Below are 22,259 nucleotides of genomic sequence, written 5' to 3'. Positions count from 1 at the left end.
ATAGTTTTCCAATAATATTTTTGTCTAATTTCTGTTTGACAACTGTCTCGCCCCAGACGGCCATCTTGAGATGCATCAAGAGGGTAAGGATATTTTCCTTTAGCGATGTAGGAATAACAATTTGAGAGATTGACTCAATGTGTTATTACTGAGCGATACGGTATGTCGTGCCGTATTTCAAACTGGATGAGTGGTAGAGTTAGTTTTGTCAAATTCACCTCGTCTCCCGATTCTAAGGCATAGATTACCTTGGACCACAGTGGATCCTGTAGTTGTTCCGCCCTTAGCTGTGATAGGATGAACGTGGGTAGTGGCGTGACAGGACCTTTGTGTCAAGATAGCGAAATCGGCTTCCATGTTCGCACGATCCCGCAAATACTTGAAATCGGGTACGAACTCCTGAATAGTAAGGAACCAGCGCGTGAGACGCCCTGATAGGTTATTCTTATGAAACAGTTCTGTCAAGGCTACACGATCTGTGTGGACTGTGATCAGATATTCAAAAATGAGATCCCGAAAATTTTTGAGAGACCACACTACAGCTCGTGTTTCCAAGTGAGTAGCTGAATAACGTGTTTCTGCATCGGTAAGGGTGCGACTGGCGTATACTATTATGCGCTACTTTCCTCGACGATCAGTTTGCATAAGCACAGTTCCTAGGCATTGGTGCACATGGTAAAAGGTTTAGTGTAGTCCGGAAAAGCTCACACCGAAACGTTCGTTAAGGTGCTCTTAAGGGCATTAAAACTGTCTTCTTGTTCCTTGTTCCACTTAAATTCTACGTCGTTTTTGAGGAGTCTAGTCAGTGGTGAGGCTAACTTGGCTTAGCCTTCAATGAAAGAACGGTAGTATCCTGATAATGCCAGGAAACTACGAAGTTGATCTGCTTTCTTGGGACAAGGAAACTACTTCATCGCCTTTTCCTTACAATATACGGAGTGTAAGCCGTTGCCATCCACTACGTGTCCTAGAAAAGGGATTCTTGATTTAAGAAATTCACATTTGGAAAATTTCACATTCAATCAAGCTATTTGTAGCTTTATGAAGACTTCTCGTAGTTTCTTTAAATCGCTTTGTAAATCTTTGCTTACTATGATAAGATCATCTAGATAGGCATAGACTGTGTTATCTATCATTCTGACAAAGCATTTATCATTCCTCAAACCAAATGACATTCGCAAGAAATGTCCCATTGGTGTACTGAACGAAGTTACCTCGCGGGATTCCTTATGTAAAGGAATTTGCCAGTACCCGCTAAGCAAATCTACGCTACTGAAGACGGCGTTGTCTTTTCCTAAGGAATGTAGTAAGTAAGTTAGGACAGGTATTGGGAACCTGTCTGGAACAGTTGCTTGGTTGACTCATTGAAAATCTATGATCCTCCATCTTTCTTGGCGACTAAGAATCGAAGTGAGTTCCATGGTGACAAGGAAGGTTGGATTACCTCTTGTTCCACCATTTCTTGTACCATTTGTTCGACTACAGCCCTTTGGCTGTGGGGTAGCCGACATGCTGGTATGTAGATCGGGTGAGGGTCTGGCTTGAGTGGAATGTAATGGGTTGTCAACGTTGTTTTACCTTGGTGTTCTCCAGGTATTGCTAGGATTTCCTTGAAATCGGCTAGTAATTCTAAAAGATCACTTTACCGTGAGGATGATCGACAACTTTCACGTGTGGAGCTATTAACTCTACTTTATCTTGGATACGTGATTTCTCGTTAGGTTCCCCTTGTGTTACTCTACCTATTAGCAATTCTATGGGTTCTGCGATTGCTGCTTTTTCGTAAACAAGGAAATTACCCAAACAACATCCCATTCTTAAAGCTATAGGTCCCCCAATTCTATTAAGAACGAGGACATCTGTGAGACTTCCTGACCTGAATATGCTTAAAGTAGACTCAAGTGACAAGCCTTTCACTCGTGCACTTACATTTGGTAATCGTACTGTGATTCTAGTTAGTTCCTGGCTATGTAACCGTTGTACACCAGTTGACACAGCAGGCGTTAAAATCCAGTTCTTGTTGCTTTCATTCCGAATGTCTTTTGAGCTACTAGGCGGAGTTTCAGGGAGTAACTCCTTAACTAATTGCTTCTGTGCGATAGACTCCTACGCACTTGTCGATGTTAGCAATTGATATAAAGTTTGCATTGAGTAATAAGTTTTACATTTATGCATTATGGTGTGACTTCTTGGCTGAACGTTAATGTTATTCTGCTTTAGTGTGGAATGACCGATTAACCCGTCCTCTGGTAAAGAGAATGCCTTTACTATGTAGAAATCCGCCAGGAAAACTTTACTGGACCAATAAAAAGCGGATTGGCAGTGTTGTCACCAAACCTTTTTCTAATTGGATTTCTGAGCACCAGGCAGAGGAATGACTGTAGGTCTTATTGGCCACTTATTAGGAGGATATCGTCGCTTGAGTTCATTGAATGGCGCTAATGAAATAACATTGGCACAGGGTACCGTATGGAGGTACAACTGATTTTTACTTATAATCGCTGGTACAGTCAACACCTCCAATTTGTTTAAAGCGGCGATTAATGAGCCTGTGATTGAAGCGTTGGTTTCTTGCATCTTTATCGCTATCCCAGATCGTGTTGCTGGACGCGCGCATCTTGCCCTGAAGGCTGACTATGTGTCTCCCGTCGGTTTGCATGCTCTTGCTTAATCCGCTGTATGTTCTTGCAATCTTATGCATTATGGTATAGGGACTCATGCAGTACACACCATTTATTCGGAGTGCCTTTAGTGTTTGTAGGCATTTTATTTACTGTGTATTGTCCTTGTGGACTTTTTGACTTAGTAGGATACTCCGGATTTTTAAAGTCCAGGGATGATCCTTTCCCTTGGCTAGAAGGGGATTTGTCCTTTTGTCCTCCGAACCAACAATTAACTGTGGCATGTCCCTCACGTTTGCAGAATTTGCAAAAAAGGTGCCTTTTTTGGTTTGGTTCCTGTGGTAGTTTCTGGTTGTTCATTAGAACTGGTTATAGGTGCTACTGACAGAGCCCTATGAGTAGTTTTCACCGCATAAGAAATTTCCTCCACGTAATCTAAAAGCTTAGTCCCTGGTTTATATTCCTTCTTTCTGGCTGCCCTGATTGTAGTTTCTTGGTCATCTGTAGTGATGGTCTGTCAGACCACAGCTTACATAGCAAGGAAAGCCAGACTTGACCCGACATTAGGGGGGTCAAGTGTAAGGGTATCCCTCGCAGGTGCTCAAGGGTGTTACAAATCAACTAGCTCCCCTCCCATGTGACATGTCACCACAACACACATGTAAGGGGGCACCAGCCGGCTCTCTCCCAATATACACAATGTCCTACACCACAGAGGGGGGCCAGTCTTGACCCAACATTAGGGAGGTCAAGTGTAGGGTAACTCACACGGCCCCACCTGATGACTTTCCCAGAAGATAAAACTTATGGTCTCTGAACAAAGTCCAGACCTGACCTCACATTGGCCAGGTCAAATGTAAGGAGACCCTTCGCCGCCGCCCCCCCCGGCCAGCTCAACCTGACGGCTCGCCTCCCAATATATAGGACGTCCCAGTCCTCCCTCAGGGACAATTCGCAGAGAGAGATACCCAGAGACACACAGGCAGAGACAGAGAGAGAGTGTGTCTTGTAACAAGGTGGCCAGTGACTACACCACCAGGCCTGCTCGAGAGGAGTCAGGGGCCGGAGGCAAGTCGCCTCAGGTCACCTCCAGTCGCCTCCGGTCAGGACCGAGACTTCCCTCCGGCGCCCAGCTAAGCAGTCTCCCATAGAGACAACCCAGGACTACCTGCTAGGCCTCCCCTAGGTCACGTGAGTGTTTGTCAGAGCTTTCCACGGGATGAGTTACTTATGTGGGAAGTGTATTCATTTCATGTTCGTGTCCGAGAATCAGTGTCTAGTAACGTAATATAATGTCCTAGTAACTTCAATAGAAGGTGTTATTAATGTGTCCATGTCATGTTCGTAATTAATAGAGTTGTAACGAAGCAGTGTTTGAGAAGTCGCCTCTAAGAACGTAATAGATGTGTATTGACGTATAAGATATGATAAGTGTACTGACAGTGTAAATAACTATCACGGCCACGCTACCAAAATCTTCCTCTCTTATAATACTCTACTACTATAAACTCCTAACTTACCTCTTCTTGAAATATTTTGTAACATTATACATCAAACCAACTTGAGGATGTCATGTAAGATTTGAGATCGATCATAGTGTGTCCGGCTGCTATAGACTGTGCTTCCTTTACGTCGTGAGCATATACGTTCTGCCAGCTTGAAGATCCAAGGAGGTACTCCTTTTGTTCCTGACCCGAAAAAGGATATGAAATTGTTCTTAAACGTTTTACAGTCAAGGTTTTCATCATCAAATGCTGTGGAGTGCATCATTTTCACGTTGCTTCGGACTTACGAGATTTTATCCCTTTCATTAGTAATATCATTGTTCTGCATTACGTCTTCGCACTCACGTAGAAATGTTAAGGCGCTAAAAATCTGCATCTTCACCTGTAAATTCCTATACCTTGATAATATTTGGATGTATTTTTACAGTTTGATAGGCCGACGAGCTCTTTGGGTTAGTAGAACCACCTGTAGTAATTTTTGCTGTGTGAGTTAAGGCACTAGCTTTGCTAACAGGTAAAAGTAATGGGTAAGCGTTACCTGACCTAAGTTGTCTACTGTGCAAGTCCTCGAACTGAGAATCTATAAATAAGTTTAAAACACACTTTATAAATGTGTCTATTTATTTTGTTTTGTTTTTAGGCCGTTGTGCGTATGGTTTATTTTATATTGACTACCTGTAAAGAATTCTGGAATTTCAATTGTGTTTGTATAGTCTTAAAATAATACTTGTTTGAGATCTACCTGACCGAAGAATCAGTAGAGTTTCGACGACAGTTGATTACGTCAGAAATCGATGACGTCATACTCAGGGAAACATGACCTCACGCATCATACGGCGATCAACCTAGGGGACTGACCTTTCTTGGGACGATTAACCTGAGGGTTGACCTTTCTTGCAGCGATCAACTTGGGAATGATTCTTATTGCGCATTGAAAAGGCTTAATTGATTTAGCAAGAGGCTGCGTGCTTGTTTGCTTGTCTGGAACCACGATGATAACCTTCCTAGTATTCCTGTGTTGTAGTGCTGGTTGCTGGTTGGCTGGTTGTCTCATTGGCTGGCCGTTAGCTAGCTGGGACACTAAGACAACACACGGGTAAGCTCGGCTGTGTGTTGGCTCCATTCTGGTTACCATAAGCTGTGTGCAGGTACTGCTATGTCAGTAAGTCTTTATATTGTCGTTGTTATTTCTTGATTTCTGTGTACACGTTTTGCAAGTGTTTATAATCACTGTCCCCATATTTAATTTTCTTATTTAAATTTTTTGAAGATTCACATAGTATTACTTGTGCACTTGGGTCAACACTAATTGTTTGAGTACTACACAAGTTCATAGTATTCATCTCACCACATGCCACCAAATGTGATAGCTGTTTTGGTATCACACTAATTATTTTAATTAAGTTCTGGAACACTAATGGCTTGATGTAAGCACTTCTTAGCATTTTCTTTTTTATTGCCAATGCAGGTATATACACAAGTATAATCTGAGAGAATATATTGTGAATTCTTTCCAGGTAAAACTTTGAGTTAAGCGCCCAGCTTCCCTATCCAGTGGTATTGAGTGAATTGCCACTCCCTGAGGGTGAGACATGCCGGTTGTTTGCTAAATCAGCTGACCCTGGCTCGGCTCTCGACAGAGATACAAGCCATGTGATTTAGAGTCGTGAATAACATGGTGAATCACTTGGTAAATAACATGGTGTTATTCATTTGGGTGCATATGCATATAGAGCAAAGGTGCTGTTACGGCCCAACTGGCATGTGTACACATCCTGATATCTACCAACCACTGCCCAGCTGCCTTGAGGATTAACCCTGGTAGGTATAAGGCTACAGGGGTAAGCCACCAACCAGAAATCTGTGGTAAAACTTCGCATCAGGCAAATTTTTTTTACAGAGCTCTAGTATGACCCCATTGGTGGTTTAAGCAGAAAAGGTGACCAACATGGCAACTCAATGACTATACCGGCGGGTGAAGGCAATGCCTGATGGACAAGCTACTGGGATATCAGCAGTCCATTGCAACTCTCTCTCTTCCCAGTCGTTGCAACTACTTGCACCACTAGAACTGGAAAAAGGAGAGCCAAGTTGTGGGGTTGCAGCCTGAGCACCTGCCTCACCACATAAATCAAATCACGCACAGATAACAGCCAGCTCATCACGCCTCTCATCATTATCAAACACCTATCTCCCCAAAAGTCCTATAGCAACGAAGAAAGGCAGAGGTGACTGCCGCGAGTCTCTAGTCACAACTCTGCACATGGGCGGCATAGATATGATGGCCGTTTATGCACTGGGATCTATGCAGCAAAGCAAACCGGTCCTGTCTGTGCGATTAATCAGCCTTTACCAGGAGCCAATCTGCTCACCCCACATGGGAGGGCGCTAGAAAAGGTGCCCTAAACATAGTCTACCTAATGAACCAACCTGACTGGGCAACCACACCCATTAAGGTCATCCTTTTGTGGTCTAAAACATAATCGCAACTACATATCAAAGCAAAAACAATCGAAAAATTTTTTTATGGTCGCTGCATGGGATGTCAGACTTTTCTGGATACTGGAAAAAATTAGTGACCTGAAAGAAGAACTGCCCTTGTGGCAAAAGGGCTGTCTGGTATATCATCGACATAGCAGCCATTAGTAAGTCCCAGCTCCAAGACGAGAGTTGACTCACAGAATGTTGGTCCGGCTATACCTTCTTCTGGAAGGGTAAGCCTGCTTTGGAGAAAATACATTTACGGAGTTGGATTTGCAATTCGACAATGCATACTATAAAGGGTAACTGAAATGCCTGTTGGGATCAACAAGTGCCTAATGACACTCCGAGTCCCTTTGAATCACTCACAGGATGCCTTCTTCTTCAGTGCATACTCTCCAACACAAGATGCAGAGGATGACATCAAGGAGGCTTTTTACGCCAAACTTGACAGTGTTAACCTCTATCCCTAGAGAAAATAAGGTTGTGATAGAAGGTGACTTCAATGCCAGAGTTAGAAAAGATGTTGACATATGGCAGGGAATCATAGGTAGAAATGGACTAGGCAAGTGTAATCCCAACGGACTACTCCTCTTCAGTAAGTGTGCTGCACACAACCTCACTATCACCAACACCTTGTTTAGGTAAGCCGACAAATCCAAGGGTTTGTGACAACACCCACGATCCAAACACTGGCACCTCATTCACTGCATTATTGTCAAAGAAATAAATCGCCTCGATATCCCTATCAACCTAGCCATGCGTGGCTCGGACCAATACAACATTGATCATCGGCTTATCAGAGCCAACATTTCACTTCAAAAAGCCCCAAAACGGTGAAGGCATCAAGTTTCCATAAAAGGTTTTAACACTAAGCATCACGGGGATCACAGCGATAGGACATGCTTTCAGAGAGCAATTCAATAGGGGGCTGATAAAAAACCCGACAACAAACAACCCAAATCTCAGTGCAGACACTGAGAGACTCTCGGCCAGATCGATTGAATACTTCAGGAATGGTTTGATGAAAATGACCCAGAAATTAATATACTCATCGATGATAAACGTGCTACTTTAATTAATTGGCAGAACAAACCCTTAGTCTCGAATGAAAGCTGATACCTTCCGCAAGAAGAAAGCAGCGACCCAGCTCGAAGTTCGTAATCTAAAGAACAACTGGTTTAAAAATAAGGCATGTGAAATGCAAGGAATTGCAGATCAATACAAGATGTGCGAATTTTTCAATTCCACTAAAACATTTTATGGGCCAATCACTCATGGTGAAGACCCTCTCCACTCATCCGATCGTAATTACCTAATTAAAGACGAAGAAGGCACCCTTTATCACTGGAAAGAGCACTACCAATCGCTGCTCAATCGAAACATCGATGTGGATGTCCTGACTACCCAGCAGGTCCCCCAGCATCCAGAACTAACCCACCTCAGCTATCCTCCATCCCTGGGTGAGGTAGCTACTGCTATCAAACAGATACAAAAAACATATCTTCAGGGCCTGATGGAATCCCGGCCAAGGTGTACAAAGCAGGAGGGCCTCTGCTTACCAACCATTTCCACTCTCTCCTGGAGAATAAATGGGAAAAGGAGGAAATCCCCTAAGCTCTTAAAGATGCCTACATCGTCAATATTTATAAGAAGAAGGGAGACCGGTCAGACTGTAGCAACTACCCGGGATCTTTCTGCTGTCCGTAGCTGGTAAGATTATCGCCCAAATCCTCATAAACAGACTTCTTTCCTGAGGCGGAAAACCTCCTCCCAGAATCTCAAATTGGCTTTAGACCATCACATGCCACCACTAACACGATCTTTGTTGCCCGCCTGATACAGGAAAAGTGTAGAGAACAGCGTTGTGACCTGCACATGGCATTCATCGACCTAACCAAGGCCTTCGACTCGGTCAACAGGGAAGCCCTCTGGCGAACTTTCAGCCATTTTGGCAGCCCAACAAAATTTTGTATCATTGTTAGGCATCTCCACGATTTCATGAACGGCAGTGTCTTACATAATGGCACCCAGCCTTGTTTACTCGTGCCAGTATCAATTTAGCTAGCGGGGTAGACATCAGGTACCGGATAATGGGTCTTTTCAACTCCAGGCAGGAGCAGAGGTGTCGGCATCTTCCATTACTGAGCTTCAGTATGCAGACGACCTCATCCTTGTCACTCGCACTGAATGTGACCTAGAAATGTGTATGCAAATTTCGGCCTTGAGGTGAATGTATGTAAGACTCAGATTCTCTTTCAGCCTGCCCTTGGTTCAGCCACACCTCCACCATTCATCCAACTTATGGTACTACCCTCTCTGATATTACCCACTTTCAGTACCTCAGGGTTCACCTGTTCACCACCACGGACATGGATGCAGAGATTCAACATCTACCTTTGGCAGACTCCGTACACATGTCTTCAGCTGTAGGGAGCTGAAATTATCTATAAAGTTACACGTAAATCGAACAGTGGTCTTCCTCATCCTGCTATATGGAAGTGAGACATGGGTCATATTCAGCAGGCACCTTAATGCACTTGAAAACTTTCACCAACCGAATCTACGTTCCATCATCCGAGTTCTCTGGGAAGACAAGAAAACAAATGCCGGTATTCTCGATGACACCAACTGTACTGTAGGAGTATCGAGGCTACCATTATCCATAAACAACTACATTGGAATGACCATGTTACTTGCATGGAGGACAGTAGACTGCCAAAACAGTTACTTTACAGTTACCTATCGAATAGTAAACGTAACACTGGCGAGCAACTGAACAGGTATAAGGATAGTCTTAGGACAAACCTGAAAAATTGCCAATCGACCTTTATTCGATTATTCGACACTGTAACGTTTGGAGGTGCACCTGTAATGCCCTATCTTATCAACTTGAATTACATTAAAGATGAATATACTAATGAGGGCATATATGGTGCAAACCAAAAAAATAAAATTAAACAGTTCAGGAGTGAAGGTTTGAAATTATACACAATACAAAAGATTCAAATAAAATTTAATACAAAAAAATTACCATAATAAGTTTTGTAGGTTTCATAAGATAAATTAAATCAAGAGAATAAAGAATAAACATAATCCTTAATAAACCACTAATATATGCACAGTAAATAAACCATGAACTACTTTGTAATATCACCATTGATTGCATTTTACACAAAATAAAAAATAATAGAGCAGCAATGAATAGATAATACTCCACTAAACCCTATTTGAAAGGGTATCCACCACTGACAAACTGAGATGTCCTCCTACACTCAAAGCCAGCCAGTGACTGACATGACTCCAAACTCCCGGGAACTACAAGCCTAAAACTAATAATACTCACTTCCCACATTAAGCTGCAGAAATACCTACATACATACAGAAAAATATTTTATGTATCAAATACCAGCCCTGCCCACACATCATTATTCGAAATTATATTTACATAGCTTGTGGGCAACATGCCAAAAAAATATTTCACTATGCACGGTGCAACGCACTGCTGTACATTACGGCATGCATAACACTCCCCTCCTTAAAATAAAACCTGTCGGGTTTTACATTGGCAACACACAGTTGTCAGATCTGCGTAACATGGACTACACAGAGTATCAGCAATAATGTTATCCTTACACCTTCACATGTCTAATTTCAATATCATATGGTTGGAGTGCCAAAAACTAGTGAGTTAAACGTTGGAAAGTTGGAGGGGCGTTAAGCATACCAAATGGTATAACAGTATACCGACACAAGCAATAAAGGGTAACAAATGCCGATATGCGTCTCGCCCGCTCTGATAAGGGTACCTAAACACAAGGGGATGCCCGCTGACTGTCACTAGGTTCAGCCAAATTATTGCCAATCAAGAACTGCACCTCGTCATTCAGAATTCCACTTTTCTGGGAAGAAATGTGGTAGGGTACTTGTTTCACTTGGGCTACGTCGTCCACCAACACAACACCATGGGTCACCACTTAGCTAGGCTGCGGGACATCACCAAAGATGGGCTGGAATTCCCGTAGGAGACACATTACATCGCTCCTCTGGTCCTGTAGTAGATGGCACAATTTAGAAGAAGGATCACTTAACACATCAGAATTGTTCAGTTTGATATCGGCTTTCAACTCCCCAAGGTCATGCTTCGGTAACTCATCCTCCTTCACTCCATCACATGTCACAGTATTGCACACCACCTTATCAGATCTAACACAATAGGGTTTCAACAGATTCACATGTATTAGTCTTTGAGTCTTTATACGTTCAGCTTGGCTATAATATAGTTAACATCTCCTATCTTACTCAAAATTTCAAAGGGACCCTGATACTTAGCTTGTAGGGGAAACTTCCTAATGGGCAAGAACAAAAGCACATTACCCCCAACATTAAATTTTCTATCTTTTGCAGTTTCATCTTCTTCTACCCAATTCTCATTCAATACTTTCAAGGGACCACGGATATTCCGGCCAAGTATCAGTTCACTTGGTGAGAATCCCAAACTAAACTGTGTAGTACATCTGATAACATGCAATTGATGTAATATAAACCAACATATAATATAATATAAATCAAGTGCCCGCACAGGTATAACTTCCGGATGAATAGTGGAAGCACTCATCACCGGTAACAAAATAGTCATTATCACACTCAGTTTTAGGAAGAGGGTCCACACAATCAATGATTACTTTTCCAAATGGTTCATCAACAACAGGTATAGGTTTTAAAGGTGTAGGTGACAATACTTGAATGGGCTTACCGCTAACTGGCATACATGACATGTACGGCACAAATCTGCCATGCCTGAGGAAACACTAGATTCATAATTGCTCTCTGGTTCTGATACGGCCCTAGCAAATAATGGAACCAATGACTGGTCAGACTCTTGAGCATAAATCAACTTCTCTCTTGTGACAGGAAGGCTACTAAAATCAACATCCACATGATCAGTCTTTACATTACTTGACACATCACTAACAGGTTGATCTACTAAACATGCATCTAACTGCTCTGGCTTAACATCAAACAGTCCAGTCAAATCATAATCAGACAATACATCACATTGATCACTCACATCTGACCCATATGTCACCATTTTAGCTTGACTACGGGTTACAGCACCAGCAGGGAGTAACCCATCACGCTAACTCACAAGGTCTGCAGCAGGGTTCTTACTCAAAGGTGTACAGCACACAACTGGATCTGGAACAACAAGGCTACCATCTATATCATTTCCCAAAAGGAACGTTACTCCCTCCACTGGCAAAACCTCCTGAACTCCTACTGTAACTGGCTGAGACAAAAGGTCCGTCCGAAGATACATTTTACACAAACGAACGCAAGTGGTTCCACTAACGCCCCGCAACACAACATGCTCACCAGTATAAGCCTCTTCCACAGATGGAAGAGCACTTTTCAACAAAATACGGAGTGAAGTACCAGTATTCTTCAAAATACTCACAGGGACAGCAGGACTACCCTCGGACACGTACACAAGACCAGGAAACTGAAAGGGCTGGAACAAATCCTTAGGATCCACACAAACTGGGTTAGAAACTGCAGGAACACCATCTGCTGAGACAAATGCAAATTAGCAACAGGCGTTTCATGGGTCTCCTTAGCTTTGAGCTTAGGACATTGGGCAATATAATTGTATGTATATTGTGTATGTTGTATGTATACCATGTATGTACTCTATATATACACATTATTTCTCTAGTCAGAAGCGTGTGACAATGCCCCTGTTTCATGTCACCACAAGCTAAGATAAATGTGCCTGGCGACATCTGGAAGCTGCTAGTATACCACTTACCACATGTCGCCTGAGAGGTCAGAGTGAGGTCAGTTGACCCTATAGGAGTGTAAGGACTACCTGCGCTTGTAAGCGCACCCCTGTATATTTCCGTTAATAAGAACCTACAGAACTCTACAGGTGATTATGTTCGTTTCTGTAGTTAGAACCAAGTACCCCGAACATCTCCATGGCGCAGTGAGTATCAAGTGATCGATTAAGTGGAAATAAGTGCGTTCGTGTAAAATCAAGGCCGGTAGAACTCCTCCGTCAACTCCGTCATCAGTCGCCATTGTCTCCCCCAAAAATTCGTTTGAATGACCAACGAGTTTTGAGCAGTGTGCAGTGACCGCAATTTCCTGTGAAGTGTCTTTAAGTGCCCCTCGTGTGTGTGTATTGTTAAAGTGTGTGTCCTTGTTTTAAAGGATTCCCTAAGGTGGAAGGCTGATATAGGGAATTTGTGAAGAGTGGTGCGTCAGCGCGACCGTCCCAGGCTGCCTCGAGGGTAACTCACCCCCCACCGCCTCGTTTCCCTCCGTGCTCCACCGCGCCTACACACACCAACCCACGCACGAGCACACTGACCGCGGTCATTTCTTCATATATATTTTATATATATATATATATATATATATATATATATATATATATATATATATATATATATATATATATATATATATATATATATATATATATATATATATATATATATAAGAACTTATCTGTGTATTCAATTAATTTTGTTGTCTCAGATCTGGTTGATACGACGGGCTGACCGGTCAACACTGCATCGAGATACGATATACAGATAAAGTAATTATGCCCCGGGCCTCACGCAGTGGTGTCCCTAGCGCCCGTATGAGTCAGACGGATGACAGCTCTACAGAGATGGATGACCAGTCAGTGTGCGACGCCCCACCCTCTCCCAACACATCTCCCAGCCACACCCCTCGACCCTCAGCCTCGTCCTCAGAGATAATTGCTCTGATGAAGCTTATGAGGGAGGAGAGGCATCTGGACGAAGCGAAAAGATGTGCTGAGGACCTCCAACGGAGATTGGAAGATAACGAACGGTTTGCAGCTTTGATATCTAGCCTCACTGCTAATCAAGCCCTTGGCCCTTCCACTACTCCGGTACCGACTGGCTCAGATACCTCGTCAATGCCCTCTGCAAAAGCGGTTGTCCAAACCCCACCCACCTTGAAGCCTGATGAGACTTTCCAGACTTTTCATGAGTGGGACGGTGGACTGATTATGCTACAATGGTGGATCTCCAGAGCTTGCCACAGACTAAACAACTCATTCAGCTACGTATGTGCCTATGTTTGGGAACGCAGCATGTGTTGGAACATAGGTTGCAAGTGCCCCCGACGTCTTTGTTGTCTGTAGAGGAGGTACTGGATGTTCTAGAACGGCACATCAAAGGTCAGCGGAATGAAGCTCTGCGCAGGAGGGAAGTGTTTAGCTGTAGACAGATGGAGGGCGAACTTTTGACGATTTCCATGTACGACTCAAGAGAGCCTCGGAAGAGATAGACATATGTCCCGGTAATCACCAGCAGTGCGAGGAAACCCAGTTGAAGCAGGTGATCCTGATGGGTGTTAAGGACGAGGAGCTTGTCCAACGCCTCACCTCCCTCGACTCTTCCTCCTCTCTTAAGGATGTATTGACAGTATGCCGCTCCTATGAGGCTGCCAGGTGTGCTACCTCTGCCATCCGCGCTCCCCTTACAGCCATACGGACTATGTCCCAATACAAGAAAGACAAGAAGTCTGCACCAACGCCTACGCCCACCACGCCCACGCCCGTCTCCCTTTGCAACAGCTGTGGTAGGCAGCACGGAACACAGGTGTGTCCAGCTGCCGAGTCTACCTGCGACACTTGTGACCGCAAGGGCCACTGGTCACTTACAGTACGGTGCCCAGCCAAACACGTCCAGTGCAATGTGTGTGGTCGTCTGGGCCACTACGACAAGTGTTGTCCGACCAACAAACCTAAGGGACAGCGTCGGCGGAAGCAGCAGCGCCCTTCCACCACTGAGGGCCGCCCACAGTCGCCAAATCAGAGGCACGACGACCCTGGACAAAGTCCGACCCATATTAGGAGGGTGTATTCCTCGCGTCCCAGGACCAAAGTCCCCCAGCACGTCAGCATCATCGTGAACTACGGCAATGTGTCATCCTGTCTCGAGATGCTGCCCGACACCGGCGCTGAGGCTACGGTCATCGTCCCAGCATTTGCAATGCTTGGGGCTCTCTCCAAATGATCTAGGATCGCCTCCCAAGGACCTCTGCGTCACGGCAGATGGTTCACAGATGGCGCCAGCCCTAGGTTCACTCTATGCACATGTCACCTTTGGCAACAGGTCGTGTCAAGCCTGGATTGACGTGCATAATGGTGTCCCGACTCCTTTGGTGTCCTACAGACATTGCCAAGAGTTGGCCATCATCTCCCAGGACTTCCCAACACCGATTCTCGAGGTAAAATACGCCAACAGGGTGCACGAAGGGAGCAGCAATTACCCTGCTGCCGCCCTACCCCTACCTCTGGCCAGTGACACCTCTCCTTCGGTATTTGTCCCTGCTGCTTCACGTCCCCACGCCTTGACTCGCCTCCACGACAGTCACCGTGGAGCCGAGGCCACCAAACGGCGTGCAAGACAGACTGTGTTCCGGCCTGGCATCGACCCCGACGTCTCCAATGCTGTCCAGGTGTGTAAGCCCCGCCACGTACTACAACCCAGCCAGCAGCAGGAACCCTTCATGAGTGACGACAACCCCACCCGCACCTTTGAGTCTGTGTCGGCCGACTTTTTCTGTGTGTCAGGAGAGTCCTTCCTGGTTATCGTCGACCGTCTCTCTGGTTGGCCGGTTGTCATCAAGTGCGGTAAGGATACGACATCTGCCGCCACCATCAGCAAGTTCCGCCACTACTTCCGTTACGTGGGCGTTCCTGCGCGCCTGCGAACCAACGGAGGGGCCCAGTTCACAAGCCGGGACTTTGCTGCGTTCCTCGACCGATGGGGAGTCCGGCATGTGTTGTCACCGCCTCATTACCCGCAGTCCAACGGCCACACTGAGGCTGCTGTCAAATCCCTGAAGCACCTCATCCTCAAAGTGGCCCCTTCTGGGAATATTGACTGCGAGGCCTTCGACCAGGGTCTCCTTGAGCTCCGCAACACACCCAATTACACTGGACGCTCCCCTGCCCAGGTCTTGTATGGACGCCCCCTCCGTTCTTGTGTCCCTGCTCACCCTCAATCCTTCTCCAAGGAGTGGCAGGCCAAGACAGAGGATTTTGATCGCCGAGCCGCCGAACGTATTCAAGACGTTGTCGCCCGCCACAACGACCACGCCCGTCCTCTCCCCAGGTTGAGTGTCGGCACCCAAGTCCGTGTCCAGGACCCGACCTCCCTACGTTGGGACAAAGTGGGCGTAGTCATGGGTCTCGGCAGGTCACGGGACTACCAGGTGCAGTTACCCAGCGGTCGGGTGTGGTGGAGGAACCGCCGTTTCCTCCGCCCCGTAACGCATCCAGCTGACCCCGTCACCAGTGCTGAGTCCCATATCCCCCCCCCCCAGTGATTAAGCCCCTCGACGCTCAGAACGGATCCACAGGAAAAGGTCCGCTCAAGACTTTGTTATGAGCGTATGGGGGGGGGGGGAGGTGTATGTATATTATGTATGTTGTATGTATACCATGTATGTATTCTATATATACACATTATTTCTCTAGTCAGTAACGTGTGACAATGCCCCTGTTTCATGTCACCACAAGCTTAGATAAATGTGCCTGGCGACATCTGGAAGCTGCTAGTATACCACTTACCACATGTCGCCTGAGAGGTCAGAGTGAGGTCAGTTGACCCTATAGGAGTGTAAGGACTACCTGCGCTTGTAAGCGCACCCCTGTATATTTCCGTTAATAAGGACCTACAGAACTCTACAGGTGTTTATGTTCGCTCCTGTAGTTAGAACCAAGTACCCCGAACATCTCCAATAATGACCAGGCTTTCTACAATTAAAACACACAGAATTCATAACCCGGCTAAATCCATTACCACCATGACCATCAGAACCTCTGCCAACATTCTCAAAGGAGAGTTTATTACCTATGTTACCAAACGGGTGCTTACCACCTTGAGCTGGAGTCACGGCTGGGCCTGGAATTTTACGCTAAAATGGCAGCTCTCTCAATAGTTGTAACTTCCTTCTCACAAACGTGCATACGGACGTCTGCTGGGGACACCTCTCAAATACTGCTCTAGTGCAATCAATTCACAAAGTTCATCATAGGTTTTATGTCCACTAGCCAATGGCCATCTGTTGCGCAACTTAGTGACAGTGTGACCATATTCGATATATGACTGATCGGGCAATTTGAATGTATTTCTACACTTATCTCTATATGACTCTGCTGTCAACTGGTAAGATTTGAAAATGGCTTCCTTGACCACAGAATACAATTTTTTTTGAGAGCTGGTGAGGGACAAGTAAGTGGAACGGCCTTTGCCCACAAAGACAGACTGAATCAGCAAGGACCAGTACTGCTGAGACCAGGAAGGTGTTGTGGCAATCTGCTCAAATTGAATGAAAAACTCATCCGGATCATGTTCGTCAAATTTGGGCACAAACTTTGTCACCTTAATTACATCAAACTTGACATCACATGACTCCAGAGTAGCTCCCCTGTCCAACAACTCTGTCCTCCCTTTTTCTTTCTCTATGCGCCCTTTCTCTTTCCCTGTCTTTCATTTTTCTCTCCTGCAACCTTAACTTCATTTCCCACTCCAGCTTCTCTCTTTCTAACTACAACTCTATTAACTTTACTGACGGATCTCCCTCCATCTCACACAGTTGGACTGCAGACTTATCCAAAATTGACTCTTCCACCAAACTTCTAATTACAGCATTTTTGACAGTTGCCTTTTTCCAGTTTGACTTAATCTCTACCTTATAATGCTTAGCCAACGAAACCCAATCATTTTACGAATGGTACTACACTCCATACTTAACACTGAAGGTTCAGCAATGAACTTCGATGAATCAAAAGGCTTCATTTTAAACAGATATGGCAACTTACCGACGAGTGGAGAAAACTTCACTCCTGATGATTTTAACTGATTTTAACTTAATTTCACTTAATTTTAACCAAAGTCTCCCGGACACAGACCCCCATTTTGTTATGCCATAACTTATCAACTTGAATTATGTTAAAGATTAATATACTAATGAGGGCAAATATGGCGTAGTAAAAACTAAAACAAAAATTGGCAACTTAGCACATCTTAGTCCTAGGTTCAAACACAGCCCTCTCTTTATCCCAACAGTTCAGGAGTGAAGGTTTGGAATTATACACATTATAAAAGATTCAAATAAAATTTGATAAAAAATTTTCCATAATAAGTGTGTAGGTTCCATAAGATAAATTCAATCAAGAGAATAAAGAATAAACATAATCCTTAATAAACCACTAATATATGCACAGTAAATAAACCATGAACTGCTTTGTAATATCACCATTGATTGCACTTTACACAAAATAAATAATAATAAAGCAGCACTGAATAGATAATACTCAACTAAACCCTATTTGAAAAGGTATCCACTACTGATAAACTGAGAAGTCTCTCCATACTCCCTGGAACTACAAGCCTAAAACTAATATTAATCAGCTCCTACATTAAGCTACAAAAACACCTACATACATACAGAAAAATATTTTATGTATCAAATACCAACCCTGCTCACACATCATTGTAAGAAATTATATTTACATAACTTGTGGGTAACATGCCTAAAAAATATTTCACTTTCACTATACACAGGGCAACGCACCACTGTACATTACGCCATGCATAACACACCACACTAGAAGGTATCAATACTTTCGAGTTAGCCCGACTGCATACCGAGGCAAACAACCGCCAACACAGTGAAGATGCTGCTGCCACCCCTCCCACGCTAGTTGTAGCCCCCCACATGTGCAAGATTTGTGGCCCACTCAACTGGCCCCGTATAACATTGAAACTTTAACCTATATAACAGTAAAAATTTAACCCATAAAGTAGAAAGGCTTTAACCCACATAATAATAAGATTTTAACCCATATAACAGTTAAACTTTAACCCATACAACACTGAAACTTTAATGGGTGGATAACCAAGATGGCGATAAGCTGAGTCATTCAAGTCTACGTGACCCGGACTGAGCGATGGTGGCTCCCGCACACTACATAGGGAGTGCATCTGGAACCAGGCCTATATAATATTAAATGTAATCTACCGAATCATTATGGACGCGAATCATTAAATTAAATGACATTATTGAATTGGAAATTATTATAGATCGTTACGTATGTCCCAACAAAGTTATTGGTTATGCAAAAAATAGGGTCACGTGACCTAAGCCGTCCGGAGGGGTCAAGGCCGGCCAACGGTCACTTGGACGACAGCGCTTGAAGAGACAAGGTGGGCTGTGCGTTCAGACAGGACAAAACGGTCACATGGTCTAGTCACCTGTGTTGCGACACTGCATTATAACAAGTAAGTCTCATTCGATCTCAGACAGGCTTTAGATACGGCAGTGATAAAGTTAACAATAGCTAACAGTTAGTTCATTGCAGGGTTTTCGTCAGAACCCACTTGACTGTGATTGATGACTGCCGTTTGACGACTGCCGTTGATGATTGATGATTGGCGATGGTCGCAATTGGAACGATCAGAGCAGGCTTGTCTCTGGTTAGCAAGGCTAGCAAGGGATCTCTTGAGTGAACGAGTGCTCCGGACAACGGAAACTACGTGTGACCAGCATCAGCATTGGGTGATCAGTGTTTCCCACGTGGGTTCACAACACCACGTGTCTTCGGTCAGCTAGAAGTATTATCTACTGGTCAGGGTCACCTGCTGACGCTCTCTCTTCCCGTCCATGGATGCACTGAGTAAATGAATGGTCACACACTGAGACCAGGAGTCTAGTGGATACCCAGAGAAACACTTTATCTCCCTTTTTAAGGGTGTATGTTGAGTTGGGTGAAGCATGTTACGGGAAATAGTGTAAGGTGTATTTAGAATGTGTGTGTAGTTAATAATTTTTCGTTTATTCCCAGTTCTCAGGGACTGATATCAACTTGTTGACTGCCCTTAAGGCCTGTTCATGGTGGAGTCAATAATTTCTTAATATTGTTGTTACTATTTCTCAGTGACTGAGATCACTCTGTTGAGTGCCCTTAAGGCCTGTTCATGTGTGTAGGTAGCATGTCCTAATATTGGTACTATTTTTTTCAGTTACTGATATTGTCTTGCTGTGTGTAGTTAATATTCCTTAAATATTTTTGATACTACTGTTTCTAAGGTTTATATGTCACTAGGGGATATGAGATAACGAGGAACTGTTTTCAGATGAGTTCCTCCTTTCTGTTGTAAGTAATACTGTTGCTTTAGTCTTCCTTTAATACATTTAATAGTTTCTTAATAATTTTGATATCATGTATAACTTTTATTCCCCAGTGTAGTGTTTTAAGCCAGGCTAAGAGGTGAGCATATGTTGGTGTACCATTATCGTTGTCTGTAGTGTTGGAGGAAATAGAAGTGTCAAATTTTACATTGCGTCTCATTCACCCGAATCACAGGTGCTATCTTTCCATGGGTCACGGAGAATTCATTTTTTAGTAAATTGTGTTTGTGCTGGCTCGGGTTCTTCTCCAAGGGGCGCTTCCACTGCATTTCCATCCACTAATAAACCCCAAGTCAAGTGAGAGAATTCCGACCGGTTACATATATAACAGTTAAATTTTAACTCGTATAATAATATGACTTTATCCCATATAACAGTAAGACCTTAACCCATGTAACCCCATGTAACAGTAAAACTTCATCCCAAATAACAGTTTGACTTTAACTCACTTAACAATATGACTTTAACCCAAATAACAGTGAAACGCTCACCCAAATGGTAGGAAGACTTTAACTCATGTAAAATGAAAACAATATATCTGATCTGCATTAAGACCTCCTCATATTTATGTTAATTAAGTAAAACACCTGTGTAAAAAATAACACCGAAAGAACATACATATCTATTAATATATAAAACATGTTTCTATTGTGTGAACCAATTTAGTTACAACAACAATAAAAGCACATAACGAAAATAGACCATATTGTTAATTAATGAATTATTAGAAACTAAATCATGATTACACTCATATATGTAGGTTTGATTATGTAATGTTAGGTCAGGAGAGGTTAGGTTAGGTTAGTTTAGGTTAGGTTAAGTTACCTTGCGTTCCATTACATTACGTTAAGTCGCACTATGTTACGTTAGGTTGAGTTAAGTTAGGATGGGTTAGTTTAGGTCAAGTTACGTTAAATTAAGAAAAGAGAACATTATACTGTGCAGCAATATCTCCATCAGCCAGAATCCCTTAAACCCAGAACTTTCCAATAGCCGGAATTTAAATTTTCTTGGAAAATCGTTCCCAAAGCCCGAATATTTTTTCTTTCGGAATCATTTTCTGAAGGGAACATTTTCCAGAATATTCTGATACATTTTTCCCAATACCTGGAAAATCCCAGAAAATTATGGATATGGGATTTTTTTCCGAGGCTGAGAGATGAAAATGACAATCATTTTCTGGAAATTCTGAGAAAATTTTTACAGTACCCGGAAAATTCCAGGGATGGGAGATATTTTTTCCGGGTTCGACACATGATGTAATGGGCAATTTCTCGAACTTCCGAGAAAATTTTTCCATTAATCAGAAAATTCCAGGGATGCGGGATTTTTTCTGACTTTGAGAGTCATCTCATCACCCAGAAATCTCTCATAACCCGGAAGTGCTCTGCACCAATTGTTCTGGGAAATGGAGATATCACTGTAATAGATTAAGGAAAGTGTAGATTAGGTTAGGTTTGTTGCAGTTTCCGGTTACCTGTGGAATCACTAATTAGAGGTGAACTGGAAACAACATTCATAAATGTTTAAGGGTTAAATTTTCAAACCCAAATGGTCTTTTTTGCCATTTATTAAGAAAATAAAGTATTGCACAATAACTAGGATATCACTGTACGTAATTAATGCTACGAGCTGTGAACATTAATAAAGGATGAAGCTTGGGTATAACTAGCTTCTTAGAACACGTCTCAGTGGTTCAAAGACTGGAGTCAAACTGGTGATAGCCAGCTATTTAATTGATGACTTTGCAGTTAAAGTGTAAGGGCAGAGTGGCAATTCACTGTCATGTCCCGTTAATGACTACTCACGCCTTATAGGAAAGTTCCCATGGGTTATGTAATTATATACTTAATGTATGCAACCCATATTTATATATATTATTATTGTTTGTTAAACAGGAGCTAATTCATTGCTCGGCTACCACCCTCTGAGTCCTAGGAGGTACAATCGGGGATTCAGAGTATGGATTCCTAGCCTTAAATGCCGTACATGTCAGGGCTTTAACATGTACAATTGTAGCTTTTGAAGAGAAATGTCTGTAATATCAAAACATAAATACAAATGATAAAATGAGACTGAAAGTTAGTACAACAAAGATAAGAATCACAAAAAAAAAATAAAAAATAAAAATTTCAAATGAAGGCGTTTGTCATTGAGATAAGTGAATATTGTTAAATTGACAGAAACTAGAGTGAGTTTGCTGGGAGCAATACTAACTTTTAAAGAACAAAAATATCAGATCTGGCGCAAAAATCATATTAAAGGCAAAGAAAAAATATATATGGGCTGGCAAGGTCATGACGGTACTACTGGTGAGTTCACAATAGTCTGAAGCCATATAATAAAATAATAACCTTGAACTACAAAGTGCTTACCACCATTCTGGCATAGTAAAATGAGACTGGGT

Source organism: Homarus americanus, unplaced genomic scaffold (assembly GCF_018991925.1).
Source record: "Homarus americanus isolate GMGI-L3 unplaced genomic scaffold, GMGI_Hamer_2.0 scaffold18703, whole genome shotgun sequence".
Classification (NCBI taxonomy): domain Eukaryota; kingdom Metazoa; phylum Arthropoda; class Malacostraca; order Decapoda; family Nephropidae; genus Homarus; species Homarus americanus.
This window is presented reverse-complemented; position numbering follows the sequence as displayed.